This window comes from Theropithecus gelada, chromosome 13 (assembly GCF_003255815.1).
Source record: "Theropithecus gelada isolate Dixy chromosome 13, Tgel_1.0, whole genome shotgun sequence".
NCBI classification, from domain to species: Eukaryota; Metazoa; Chordata; class Mammalia; order Primates; family Cercopithecidae; genus Theropithecus; species Theropithecus gelada.
This window is the reverse complement of record NC_037681.1, coordinates 70,459,513-70,472,635: the sequence shown is the minus strand read 5'-3', so window position 1 is coordinate 70,472,635 and position 13,123 is coordinate 70,459,513. Positions and strand designations below refer to the sequence as shown.

The following is a 13,123-nucleotide window of genomic DNA, read 5'->3' as shown; positions in this document are numbered from 1 at the left end:
AAAGAAGCCAAATCTGAGAAGGATACATATTATATAATTCCAACTATATGAAATTCTGGAAACGGCAAAACTATGGGAATAGTAAAAGTATTAGAGGATCTCAGTGTTGCGAGTGTTGAGGTGGTTGAGTTGGAGATGGGTGGACAAATGAATAGGCAGAGCACAGAAGATTTTTAGAACAGTGAAAATACTCTGCATGATATTATGCGTTCATGTCATTATACACGTGTCTTTGTCCAGACCCATGGAATATACAACATCAAATATAAACCCTTTTGTTAACTGTGAACTTTGGTTGATAGTGTACATGTCATTCATTATACATATGTCTTTGTCCAGACTCATGGAATACACAACATCAAATGTAAACTCTTTCGTTAACTGTGAACTTTGGTTGATAGTGGAGTGACAGTGCAGATTCATTAGTTCTAATAAATGTACAACCCTGGTAAGATGTTAAGAGTTGGAGGAAGCTGGCCGGGCGCAGTGGCTCACGCCTGTAATCCCAGCACTTTGGAAGGCCGAGGCGGGCAGATCACGAGGTCAGGAGATCGAGACCATCCTGGCTAACATAGTGAAACCCCGTCTCTACTAAAAATATAAAAAATTAGCCGGGCATGGTGGTGGGCGCCTGTAGTCCCAGCTACTCGGGAGGCTAAGGCAGGAGAATGGCATGCCACTGCACTCCAGCCTGGGTGACAGAGCAAGACTGCATCTCAAAAAAAAAAAAAAAAAAAAAGAAGAGTTGGAGGAAGCTGTGGACATGTAGAAGACAAGGATGTATGGCAATGCTCTGTACTTTCTGCACCATTTTGTTGTGAACCTAAAACTAATCTAAAAGATAAAGTCTATTGAAAAGAAAAAAAAATAAAAAAACAAACAAAGTGAGTCCTCTCATTGTCCCAATCTGCTGTCTGAAAAGAGTTTCTAGGCCACAGTCAAGGAGAAGAGGCTCAAATAAAGGGAGCAGTCTCAGAATTGAGGAGACAGTTCAGGGAAGTCAAGTTAATTTGAATTTCTGAGAAAATGAATAGAGAGGAAGGTAATTACAGACAGAGTGAAAAGATCTGTCGATTTGCAGAGGGATTCCACCAAATTCATGACTACATAATGAGTGCATATTCACATAAGGAAACAATCTCATACCAGGGAAGGAACATTAGAAAGAAGCAGGTAGAACAATGCACAGTTATCATATAGGTCCTGGAAATATTTCTGCTCATATTTCTACCAGCCAGTGTGTGAAGACCTGGTAAAAATGAGACATTGGATAGAATTTGCCAAAAGTTATGTCCATTTAATGATGGGGTTAAATTTGTTTTAAAGACTGCCCTGAACCCACCTATGAGAACTTAAAAGCAAGCCTCAAAAAATAATGCAAACTAAATTATATTCCAGAAAACTAAAAATAAATATCTAAAGTAATTCAAGGAATTTGGCATGTGAATTCTAGCATTCAATAAAAAACTACTAGAGATGCAAAGAAGCAGAAAAATATGATACAAATTGGAAAAAACAGAACATGAAGTAGCATAGATGATAAAATGAGCAGATAAGGACTTTAAAAGAAGTGTTATAAATGTGTTCTCTATGTTTGAGAATGTAAAGAAAAGCACAACATGACAGTGAAAAATGTGAAAGATTTTTTTTAATATTACAAAACAGATTTCCATAAGTCAAAAAGTCTAAAATAAGAAATAAGCTGAATGAGATTAATAGTGGATTGGAAAATACAAAAGAAAATATTAATTACATAACAATAGAAACTATGGGAAATGAAATATAGAGGGAAATACCATTCAAAAAAGTGAGCAGGATATCTATAATATAAAGCAACATTAAGTGAGCTAACATACGGATAATTGGAATTTCAGAAGGAAAGGAAGTTTGAGGTGGGGGGCAGACATACATAACAAAGAACACTTTCTAATTTGGTGAACTACAAAATGAAGAACTTAAATAATCTCCAACAGAATAAATATTTAGAAAACCAAACCAGGACACCTCATATTCAATTTGTAGAATACCAGTAATAAAGAAAAAACATTACAGCAGTCAGAGTCTTCTTACTGCGCTCCTTTCTATCTACTGGTCGCAGTTTATGGATTTGCACAAGAAGAGAAAACTAGCGCTATTTTGCCTTCTGTCTTTAAAGAGGTATATTTGACTGTTTTGTGAGAAATTCTGGGGTTTAAAAAAAGGCAGCCAGAGAAAAAGACACACTATATTCAGAGGAATAGAGATTGGAATGACAGCATATTTCTCATTGGAGGTCAAGCAAGTCAGAAAACAATGAATAATATCTTTAAATATTGTGAGAGCAGAGTGAACCATCTGTCAATTTAGAATTCTATATACAACAAAAAATACCTTTCAAAAATTAGAGTTAAAGACATTTGCAGACAAACAAAACTGAGAACATTTATCACCAGCAAATCCATACAAAAAGCATGTTAAATAAAATTATTTCAGCAGAAAATAAAATGAGGCAAGATGGAAATATAGATTTACACAAAGAAATAAAGAGCACTGGAAATGGCCAATATGTGAATACATATAGAACTAATTTTGATTTTTAAAAATTATATTAAAATATTTAAATATATAAAGCAGAAATAATAACAATGTATTCTGGAATTTATACAATGTAGAAGAAAAATACAGGACAAAATTGCACAGAAGACAGGAAGAGAAATTGTAGAATTTTTTAAAATTATGCTTAAAGTTCTGGAGTACATGCACAGAACGTTCAGTTTTGTTACATAGGTATACACGTGGCATGGTGGTTTGCTGCACCCATCAACCCATTACCTACATTAGGCATTTCTCCTAATGTTATCCCTCCCCTAGCCTCCTATCCCCTGACAGGCCCCAGTGTGTGATATTCCCCTCCCTATGTCCTGTGTTCTCATTGTTCAGCTCCCACTTATGAGTGAGAACATGTGGTGTTTGGTTTTCTGTTCTTGTAATAGATTGCTGAGAATGATGGTTTCCAGCTTCATCCATGTCCCTGCAAAGGACATGAACTCATCCTTTTTTATGGCTGCATAGTACTCCATGGTGTATATGTGCCACAGTTTCTTTTTCCATTCTATTATTGATGGACATTTGGGTGGGTTCCAAGTCTTTGCTATTGCAAGTAGTGCCACAGTAAACATATGTGTGCATGTGTCTTTATAGTAAATGATTTATAATCCTTTGGGTGTATACCCAGTAATGAGATTGCTGGGTCAAATGGTATTTCTAGTTCTAGATCCTTGAGGAGTCGCTACACTGTCTTCCACAATGATTGAACTAATTTACACTCCCACTAACAGTGTGAAAGTGTTCCTATTTCTCCACATCCTCTCCAGCATCTGTTGTTTCCTGACTTTTTAACGATCACCATTCTAAATGGTGTGAGATGGTATCTCATTGTGGTTTTTTTTTTTTTTTTTGCATTTGTCTAATGACCAATGATGATGCGCATTTATTCATATGTCTTTTGGCTACATAAATGACTTCTTTTGAGAAGTGTCTGTTCATATCCTTTGTCCACTTTTCGATGGGGTTGCTTTTCTCTTGTAAATTTGTTTAAGTTCTTTGTAGATTCTGGATATTAGCCCTTTGTCAGATGGATAGATTGCAAAAATTTTCTCCCATTCTGTAGGTTGCCTGTTCACTCTGATGATAGTTTCTTTTGCTGTGCAGAAGCTCTTTAGTTTAATTAGATCCTATTTGTCAATTTTGGCTTCTGTTGCCATTGCTTTTGGTGATTTAGTCACAAAGTTTTTGCCCATGCCTATGCCCTGAATGGTATTGCCTAGGTTTTCTTCTAGGATTTTTATGGTCGTAGGTCTTATGTTTAAGTCTTTGATCCATCTTGAGTTGATTTTTGTATAAGGTATAAGGAAGGGGTCCAGTTTCAGTTTTTGGCATATGGCTAGCCAATTTTCCCAACACAATTTATTAAATAGGGAATGCCTTCCATTGCTTATGTCAGGTTTGTCAAAGATCAGATGGTTGTAGATTTGTGGTGTTATTTCTGAGGCCTCTGTTCTGTTCCATTGGTCTATATATCTGTTTTGGTACCAGTACCATGCTGTTTTGGTTACTGTAGCCTTGTAGTATAGCTTGAAATCAGGTAGTGACTTCAAATGCCTCCAGCTTTGTTCTTCTTGCCCAGGATTGTCTTAGCTATGTGGGCTCTTTTTGGTTCCATATGAAGTTTAAAGTAGTTTTTTCCAATTCTGTGAAGAAAGTCAGTGGTAGTTTGATGGGGATAGCATTGAATCTATAAATTACTTTGGGCAGTATGGCCTTTTTTCACAACATTGCTTCTTTCTATCCATGAATGTGCAATGTTTTTCCATTTGTTTGTGTCCTCTCTCATTTCCTTAAGCAGTAGTTTGTAGTTCTCTTTGAAGAGGTCCTTCACATCCCGTGTAAGTTGTATTTCTAGGTATTTTATGCTCTTAGTAGCAATTGTGAATGGGAGTTCACTCATTATTTGGCTCTCTGTCTGTTATTGGTGTATAGGAGTGCTTGTGATTTTTGCACTTTGATTTTGTATCCTGAGACTTTGCTGAAGTTGCTTGTCAGCTTAAGGAGATTTTGGGGCTGAGACAATGGGGTTTTCTAAATATACAATCATGTCATCTGCAAACAGAGACAATTTGACTTCCTCTCTTCCCATTTGAATATGCTTTCTTTCTTTCTCTTACCTGATTCCCCTGATCAGAACTTCCAATTCTGTGTTGAGTAGGAGTGGTGAAAGAGGGCATTCTTGTCTTGTGCTGGTTTTCAAAGGGAATGCTTCCAGTTTTGGCCCATTCAGTATGATACTGGCTGTGGGTTTGTCATGAATAGCTCTTATTATTTTGAGATACATCCCATCAATACCTAGTTTATTGAGAGTTTTTAGCATGAAGGGGTATTGAATTTTGTCAAAGGCTTTTTCTGCATCTATTGAGATAATCATGTGGTTTTTGTCATTGGTTCTCTTTATGTGATGGATTATGTTTGTTGATTTGCGTATGTTGAACCAGCCTTGCATCCCAGGTATGAAAGTGAGTTGATCATGTTGGATATGATTTTTTGATGTGCTGCTGGATTTGGTTTGCCAGTATTTTATTGAGGATTTTCACACCAATGTTCATCAGGGATATTGGCCTGAAATTTTCTTTTTTTGTTGTGTCTCTGCCAGGTTTTGTTATCAGGATGATGTTGGCCTCATAAAGTGAGTTAGGGAGGATTCCCTCTTTTTCAATTGTTTGGAATAGTTTCAGAAGGAATGGTACCAGCTCCTCATTGTACGTCTGGTAGAATTTGATTGTGAATCCATCCGTCCTGGACTTTTTTGGTTGGTAGGCTATTAATTACTGCCTCAATTTTAGAACTCGTTACTGGTGTATTAAGTTTCTAAACCAGAAACTTCTTCCTGGTTTAGACTTCGTAGGGTGTATGTGTCCAGGAATTTGTCTATTTCTTTTCGATTTTCTAGTTTATTTGCAAAGAGGTGTTTATAGTATTTTCTGATGGTAGTTTGTATTTCTGTGGGATCTGTGGTGATATCACCTATATCATTTTTTTATTGCATCTCTTTGATTCTTCTCTCTTTTCTTCTTTATTAGTCTGGCTAGCAGTCTATCTATTTTGTTGATCTTTTCAAAAAACCAGCTGCTGGATTCACTGTCTTTTTGAAGGGTTTTTTGTGTCTCTATCTCCTTCAGTTCTATTCTGATCTTAGTTATTTCTTGTCTTCTGCTAGCTTTTGAATTTGTTTGCTGTTGCTTCTCTAGTTCTTGTAATTTTGATGTTAGGGTGTCCGTTTTAGATCTCTCCTGCTTCCTCTTGTGGGCATTGAGTGCTATAAATTTCCCTCTAAACACTGCTTTAAGTGTGTCCCAGAGATTCTGGTACATTGTGTCTTCATTCTCACTGGTTTCAAAGAACATCTTTATTTCAACCTTCATTTCGTTATTTACCCAGTAGTCTTTCAGGAGCAGGTTGTTCAGTTTCCATGTAGTTGTGCAGTTTTGAGTGAGTTTCTTAATCCTGAGTTCTAAATTGATTGGACTGTGGTCTGAGAGACTGTTTGTTATGATTTCTGTTCTTTTGCATTTGTTGAGGAGTGTTTTAGTTCCAATTATGTGGTCAATTTTAGAGTAAGTGCGATGAGGTGCTGACAAAAAATTATATTCCCTAGATTTGGGGTGGAGAGTTCTGTAGATGTCTATTAGGTCTGCTTGGTCCATAGCTGAGTTCAATTCCTCAATATCCTTGTTAATTTTCTGTCTTGTTGGTCTGTCTAATATTGAGCGTGGGGTGTTAAAGTCTCCCACTATTATTGTTTGGGAGTCTAAGTCTCTTTGTGGAGACATATATATATATTCATAAGAACTTGCTTTATGAATCTGGGTGCTCCTGTATTGGGTGCATATATATTTATGATAGTTAGCTCTTCTTGCTGCATTGATCCCTTTACCATTATGTAATGACTTTCTTTGTCTCTTTTGATCTTTGTTGGTTTAAAGTCTGTTTTATCAGAGATTAGTATTGCAACTCCTGCTTTTTTCTTTCTTTGCTTACCATTTGCTTGGTAAATATTCCTCTATCCCTTTATTTTGAGCCTATGTGTGTCTTTGCATGTAAGATGGGTCTCCTGAATACAGTACACTGATGGGTCTTGACTCTTTATCCAGTTTGCCAGTCTCAGTCTCTGTCTTTTAATTAAGGCATTTATTCCATTTACATTTAAGGCTAATATTGTTATGTGTGAATTTGATCCTGTCAGTATGATGCTAGCTGGTTGTTTTGCTCATTAGTTGATGCAGTTTCTTCATAGTATTGCTGTTCTTTACAATTCGGTATGTTTTTGCAGTGGCTGGTACTGCTTATTCCTTTCCATGTTTAGTCCTTCCTCCAGGAGATCTTGTGAGGTAGGCCTGTAGGTAACAAAATCTCTCAGCATTTGCTTGTCTATAAAGGATTTTATTCCTCCTTTGTTTATGAAGCTTAGTTTGGCTGGATATGAAATTCTGGGTTGAAAATTCTTTTCCTTAAGAGTGTTGAATATTGGCCCCCACTCTCTTCTGGCTTGTAGGGTTTCTGCTGAGAGATCCACTGTTAGTCTGATGGGCTTCCCTTTGTGGGTAACCTGACCTTTCTCTCTGGCTGCCCTTAACATTTTTTCCTTCATTTCAACCTTGGTGAATTTAATGATTATGTTTCTTGGGGTGGCTCTTCTTGAGGAATATCTTTGTGGTGTTCCCTGTATTTCCTGAATTTGAGTGTTGGCCTGTCTTGCTAGGTTGGGGAAGTTCTCCTGGATATCCTGAAGAGTGTTTTCCAACTTGGTTCCATTCTCTTCATCACTTTCTTTCTTTCTTTCTTTCTTTTTTTTTTTTTCATGAGACAGAGTCTTGCTCTGTCACCCAGGCTGGAGTGCAGTGGCACAATCTTGGCTCACTGCAACTTCTGTCTCCTGAGTTCAAGCAATTCTCCTGCCTCATCCTCCTGAGTATCTAGGATTACAGGCATCTGCCACCACAAGTGGCTAATTTTTTTATTTTTAGTAGAAGCAGGGTTTCACCATGTGGGCCAGGCTGGTCTTGAACTCCTGACCTCGTGATCTGCCTGTCTCGGCCTCCCAAAGTGCTGGGATTACAGATATGAGCCACTGCACCTGGCCCTCATCATTTTCAGGTACACCAATCAAAGGTAGATTTGATCTTTTCGCATAGTCCCATATTTCTTGGAGGCTTTGTTTATTCCTTTTCATTCTTTTTTGTCTACTCTTGTCTTCTCTCTTTATTTCATTAAGTTGATCTTCAATGACTGATATCCTTTCTTCTGCTTGAATGATTCAGCTATTGACACTTGTGTATGCTTCATGAAGTTCTCGTGCTGTGTTTTTTGCTCCATCAGGTCATTTATGTTCTTCTCTAGCCTGTTTATTCCAGTTAGCAATTCTTCTAACTTTTTTTCAAGGTTCTTAGCTTCCTTGCATTGGGTTAGAACATGCTCTTTTTGCTGGGAAGAGTTTGTTATTACCTACCTTCTGAAGCCTACTTCTGTCAATTCATCAAACTCATTCTCCATCCAGTTTTGTTCCCTTGCTGGCAAGGAGTTGTGATCCTTTGGAGGAGAAGGAGCATTCTGGTTTTAGGAATTTTCAGACTTTTTGTGCTGTTTTCCCCCAATCTTTGTGGATTTACCTACCTTTGGTCTTTGATGTTGGTGACCTTCGGATGGGGTCTTTGAGTGGACATGCTATTCCTTTCTGTTTGTTAGTTTTCCTTCTGACAGTCAGGCCCCCCTGCTGCTGGTCTGCTGGAGTTTGCTGGAGGTCCACTCCAGACCTTGTTTGGGTATCAGCAGCAGAGGCTACAGAGTAGCAAAGATTACTGCCTGATCTTTCCTCTGGAAGCTTCATCCCAGAGAAGCACGTGCTAGATGCCAGCCAGAACTCTCCTGTATGAGGTGTCTGTTGGCCCCTACTGGGAGGTGTCTCCCAATCAGGATACTGGGGGGTCAGAGACCCACTTGAGGAGGCAGTCTGACCCTTAGCAGAGCTTGAAGGCTGTGCTGGGAGGTCTGCTGCTCTCTTCAGAGTCATCAGGCAGGGATATTTAAGTCCACTGAAGCTGTGCCCACATGACTCCCTTTCCCCAGCTGCTCTGTCCCAGAGAGATGGGGGTTTTATCTGTAAGTCCCTGACTGGGGCTGCCACCTTTTTTTCAGAGATGCCCTGCTCAAAGAAGAGAAATCTGGCAGTCTGACCACAGCAGCCTTGCTGAGCTGCAGTGGGCTCTACCCAGTTTGAACTTCCCACTGGCTTTGTTTACACTATGAGCCTAAAATTACCTACTGAAGCCTCAGCAATGGCGGACGCCCCTCCCCCCACCATACTTGAGCATCCCAGGTTGATCTCAGACTGCTGCTGTGCTGGCAGCGAGAATTTCAAGCCAATGGATTTTAGTTTGCTGGGCTCCTTGGGGGTGGGACCTGCCAAGACAGAACACTTGGCTCCCTGGCTTCAGCACTCCTTTCCAGGGGAATGAACGGTTCTGTATCCCTGGCATTCCAGGCGCCACTGGGGTGTGGAAAAAAAGAACTCCTGCAGCTAGTTCGGTGTCTACCAAAATGGCCGCAGTTTTATGCTTGAAACCCAGGGCCCTGGTGGGGTAGGCACCGGAGGGAATCTCCTGGTTTGTGGGTTGTGAAGACCATGGGACAAGTGCAGTATCTGTGCTGGAGTTCCTCAGTCTCAGTCCCTGAAGGTTTCACTTGGGTAGAGGAGAAAATTCCCTGACATCGTGCACTTCCCAGGTGAGGCGATGCTCCACCCTGCTTCAGCTCACCCTCCATGGGCTGCACCCACTGTCCAACCAGTCCAGTGAGATGAATCGGGTACCTCAGTTGGAAATGCAGAAATCACCTACCTTTTGCGTCAATCTCGCTGGGAGCTGCAGACCGGAGCTGTTCCTATTCAGCCATCTTGCCAGCAACCCAGAATTTTTATATTTATAAAGTATTGATTAATTGTAATTAAACCATGATAATTTAAAAGGGTGTCTTGAAAGCCTTAAAATATCACTGAAAGAACAGGAAAAATAGGTATAGTCAGCTCTTTGTATTCATGGTTTCTGCATTTATGAATTCAATCAACCATGGATCAAAAATATTTGAAAAATAATTGCGTCTGTACTGAACATGTATAGGCTTTTAAATTTTGTCATTATATCTTACATGATTACGGATAACAACTATTTATATAGCATTTACATTGCATTAGGTGTTCTAAATAATCTAGAAGTGATTTAATGTATACAGGAGGGTGTGCATACGTTATATGTAAATACTGCAGTAGCCATTTTATAACAGTAACTTGAGCATCCAAGGAATTTGGAATCTTTAAGAGCTCAATGAAATCTTTATAAATAGTAATTTAACATATAGGGAAGAAAAAACCCACAAAACCATAATAGAAGTAAACGTATCTATATAAATAATAAAATTTTATGTAAATACCCTAACACACCAATTAAAAGACAGAGAATATAAAACTGGATTAAAAAAAATCAAGATCCAATTCTCTATTGACTAGAAGAAAACCACTTTAAATATCAGGCCACAGACACATTAATTGTTAAAGTGTAAAAAATATAGTATGTAACTACAAAGGAAAACTGGAGTCAGTATACTCATATCAAACAAGGTAGATTTTAGAATAAGGCATATTAGCATGAATATAGAAGGAAATTTTATAGCAAATAAAGTTGATCAAGTGGATAAAACCATCATCCATCAAGTGGATCATCCATCATCAAGTAGATAAAAGAATCTGAAAAAATATATATGTATACATACATACACAGACACAATATCATAATTTCAAAGTACATTAAACAAATCTGATAAACTTAAGAACGTATAGAAACAACCACAATTATAATTGGAGGTTTCAACAATCATTTCTCATTGATACAAAAATAGACAAAAAGTCAGTAAATTTATAAAATACATAAACATCCCCTTCAATTAATTTTGTAACTGCCTGACAGAATCTTCTTGCCTGCTGCCCAGATAGAGCCAATTTATTGAGATAGGGGAATTGGAATAGAGAAATAATGTAATACATACAGAGCTGGCTATATCATCCAAGTATTATTACTCAAATCAGTCTCCCTAAAAATTCAGAGACTAAGGTTTTTTAAGGATAATTCGTTAGGCAGGAGGCTACAGAGTGGGAAACACAGATTGGTCAGGTTGGGGATAAAATCATAGGGTGTTGACGTGGGTTCTTCTTGCTATTTTCTGTTCCTGGGTGGGAGAGCAGAACTAGTTAAACTAGATTACCAGTTTGGATGGCACCAACTGGTACATGAGAATGCAGGGTCTGAAAAATATCTTGAACACCAGTGTTAGGTTTTACAATAGTGATGTTATCCAGAGGAGCAATTGAGGAAGTTAGGAGTCTTGTGGTCTCTGGCTGCATGACTCCTGAGTCATAATTTCTAATCTTGTAGCTAATTTGTTAGTTTTACAAAGGCTGTCTGGTCCCCAGGCAGAGGGGCTTTGTTTTGGGAAAGGGCTGTTATCATCTTTGTTTCAAAGTTAAACTTTAAACTAAATTCCTTCTGTACTTAGCTTGGTGTATGCTCAGAAGTGCACAAGGGCAGCTTGGAGGTTAAAGGCAAGATGGGGTATGTTAGGTCAGTTCTCTTTCATTGTCATAATTTTTGCAAAGGTGGTTTCAACTTGAGCTCAGTAAAATCTATGGAACACTTTACTCTAAAATAAAACATTAAAAAATATTCATTTTTAAAAGTGCATATGGAACTATCATCAATATAACCTATATTTTGAGGAAAAAAATGAGTTTTGAAACTGGCTTTGCAAAAATTGTAACAGTGAGAAAATTATGACAGTGAAAGAGATTCTACCTAACCAACTCCATCTTGTTTCTAAACCTTCAAGCTGCCCTTGTTCTTTCCTGGGCATAGGCTGAACTAACTTTGGAAGGAATTTAATATACAGTTTAACTTTCAAACAAAGGTGATAACAGCCCTTTACTGAAACAAACATCTCTTTTGCCTGTGGAACAGACTGCTTTTTAAGAATAACAAATTACAAATTCACCACAAGACTAGAAATCATAGTTTAGCAGTCATTCAGCCAGAGGCCACAAGATTCCTAATCTCCCTCCCTGATTGCTTCTAAGGATAACATCACTATTATGCAACCTAAAATTGATGTTCAAGATATTTTTCAGACCTTGGATTTTGTTTGTTTGTTTTGCGGGAGACCATAACTTTACTATTACTCAAGTCAGTCTCCCCGAACATTTGGAAATCAGAGTTTTTTTGTTTGTTTGTTGGTTGGTTTGTTTGTTTCAGTTTGAGAGCAGGTACTGCTTATTAACCAACCAGCTTAGAAAAATAATCATGGCAAACACCTTAGTTCATTCTTCTAATAAGCCTGTTGATCTGGTCCTCCCTGTTGCCAGCATCTCCACCTTCTACAAAATGGGTGGTCTTTTTCTTTATTCCACCTCGTGAAGAAGATAATTTGAAGGGCCACGGGAAGTTATTTGCTTCTTTGAAGTGTTTTCCAACAGTATAGATCTCATGAATCAGATCCTCCATGCAGATAATGTCATATTTACCAAGAGATCGAGCAATCAAAGCGTTATCTGTCAAAGCATTTCACTTCTTATTGATTTTGCCATAACCACGCTTGTAAATTAGTTCATTTACTGACCTCAGATTTGGGTACCCCCATGCAATATATGGCTCTACAATCCTCAGTGTGTTAATTGAAGTCTTGTTGAGCTTCACAAAGATTGCACTGAAGATCTGATGAAGGCAAAGAAGCTGCAACAACTTTCGGACCTTTGGGCTCACACAATTGATACCTCTGATCCTGATGACAAATGCCAATTTGGGTTCTGAAGGTACATAGAGGTTGCCAGCTTTTCTTACCATCCTCACCATTCAAATTTCAGTTCTGTACATCTGCCTAAAGTGTACAAGTGCTTCGCTTTTTCATAGATAAGCTTCCTCCTTGACTTTTGAAGCATCTTTTGGACAAACTTCTTTCTCAGGTGCTTGATCTTCAGTTCTGTGAAATTCCTTCACTTTTTCTTAAGGGTTTCTGGCACAGCAGGAAACTTCTTCTTCTCCTTTTCTACACCCTCCATTGTTCCGGCCAGAAAAAGAGTGGATATCAAAGTTTTAAGGACAACTTGGTGGGTGGACGGAAGTCAGTGAGCTGGGAGTGCTGATCAGTCAGGTCAGTGATGAAACCATATGGAGTTGAAGTTGTTTTCTTGTATTGTGTCAATTCCTGGGGGGAGGCCACAAGATCAGATGAACCAGTTTATTGATCTGGGTGGTGCCAGCTGATCCATTAAATCAGGGTCTGCAAAATATCTCTAGCACTGGTCTGAAGTTGTACAATAGTGATTTTATCCCCAGGAGCAATTTGGGGAGGGTCAGAGCCTTGTATTCCCCAGATGCATGACTCCTAAACCATAATTTCTAATATTGTGGCCAATTTTTTTTTTTTTTTTTTTTGAAACGGAATTTCACTCTTGTTGCCCAGGCTGGAGTGCAATGGTGCGATCTTGGCTCACTGA

General features: G+C 38.5%; 1 pseudogene across 1 annotated transcript; it reads right to left on the bottom strand.

Annotated features, from left to right (window-relative positions):
* Window positions 1–11,876: 11,876 nt before the first annotated feature.
* On the bottom strand, window positions 11,877–12,685 carry LOC112604987 (annotated as a pseudogene). The gene has a single exon (XR_003115320.1). The product of XR_003115320.1 is annotated as a 60S ribosomal protein L7 pseudogene (transcript).
* Window positions 12,686–13,123: the final 438 nt, after the last annotated feature.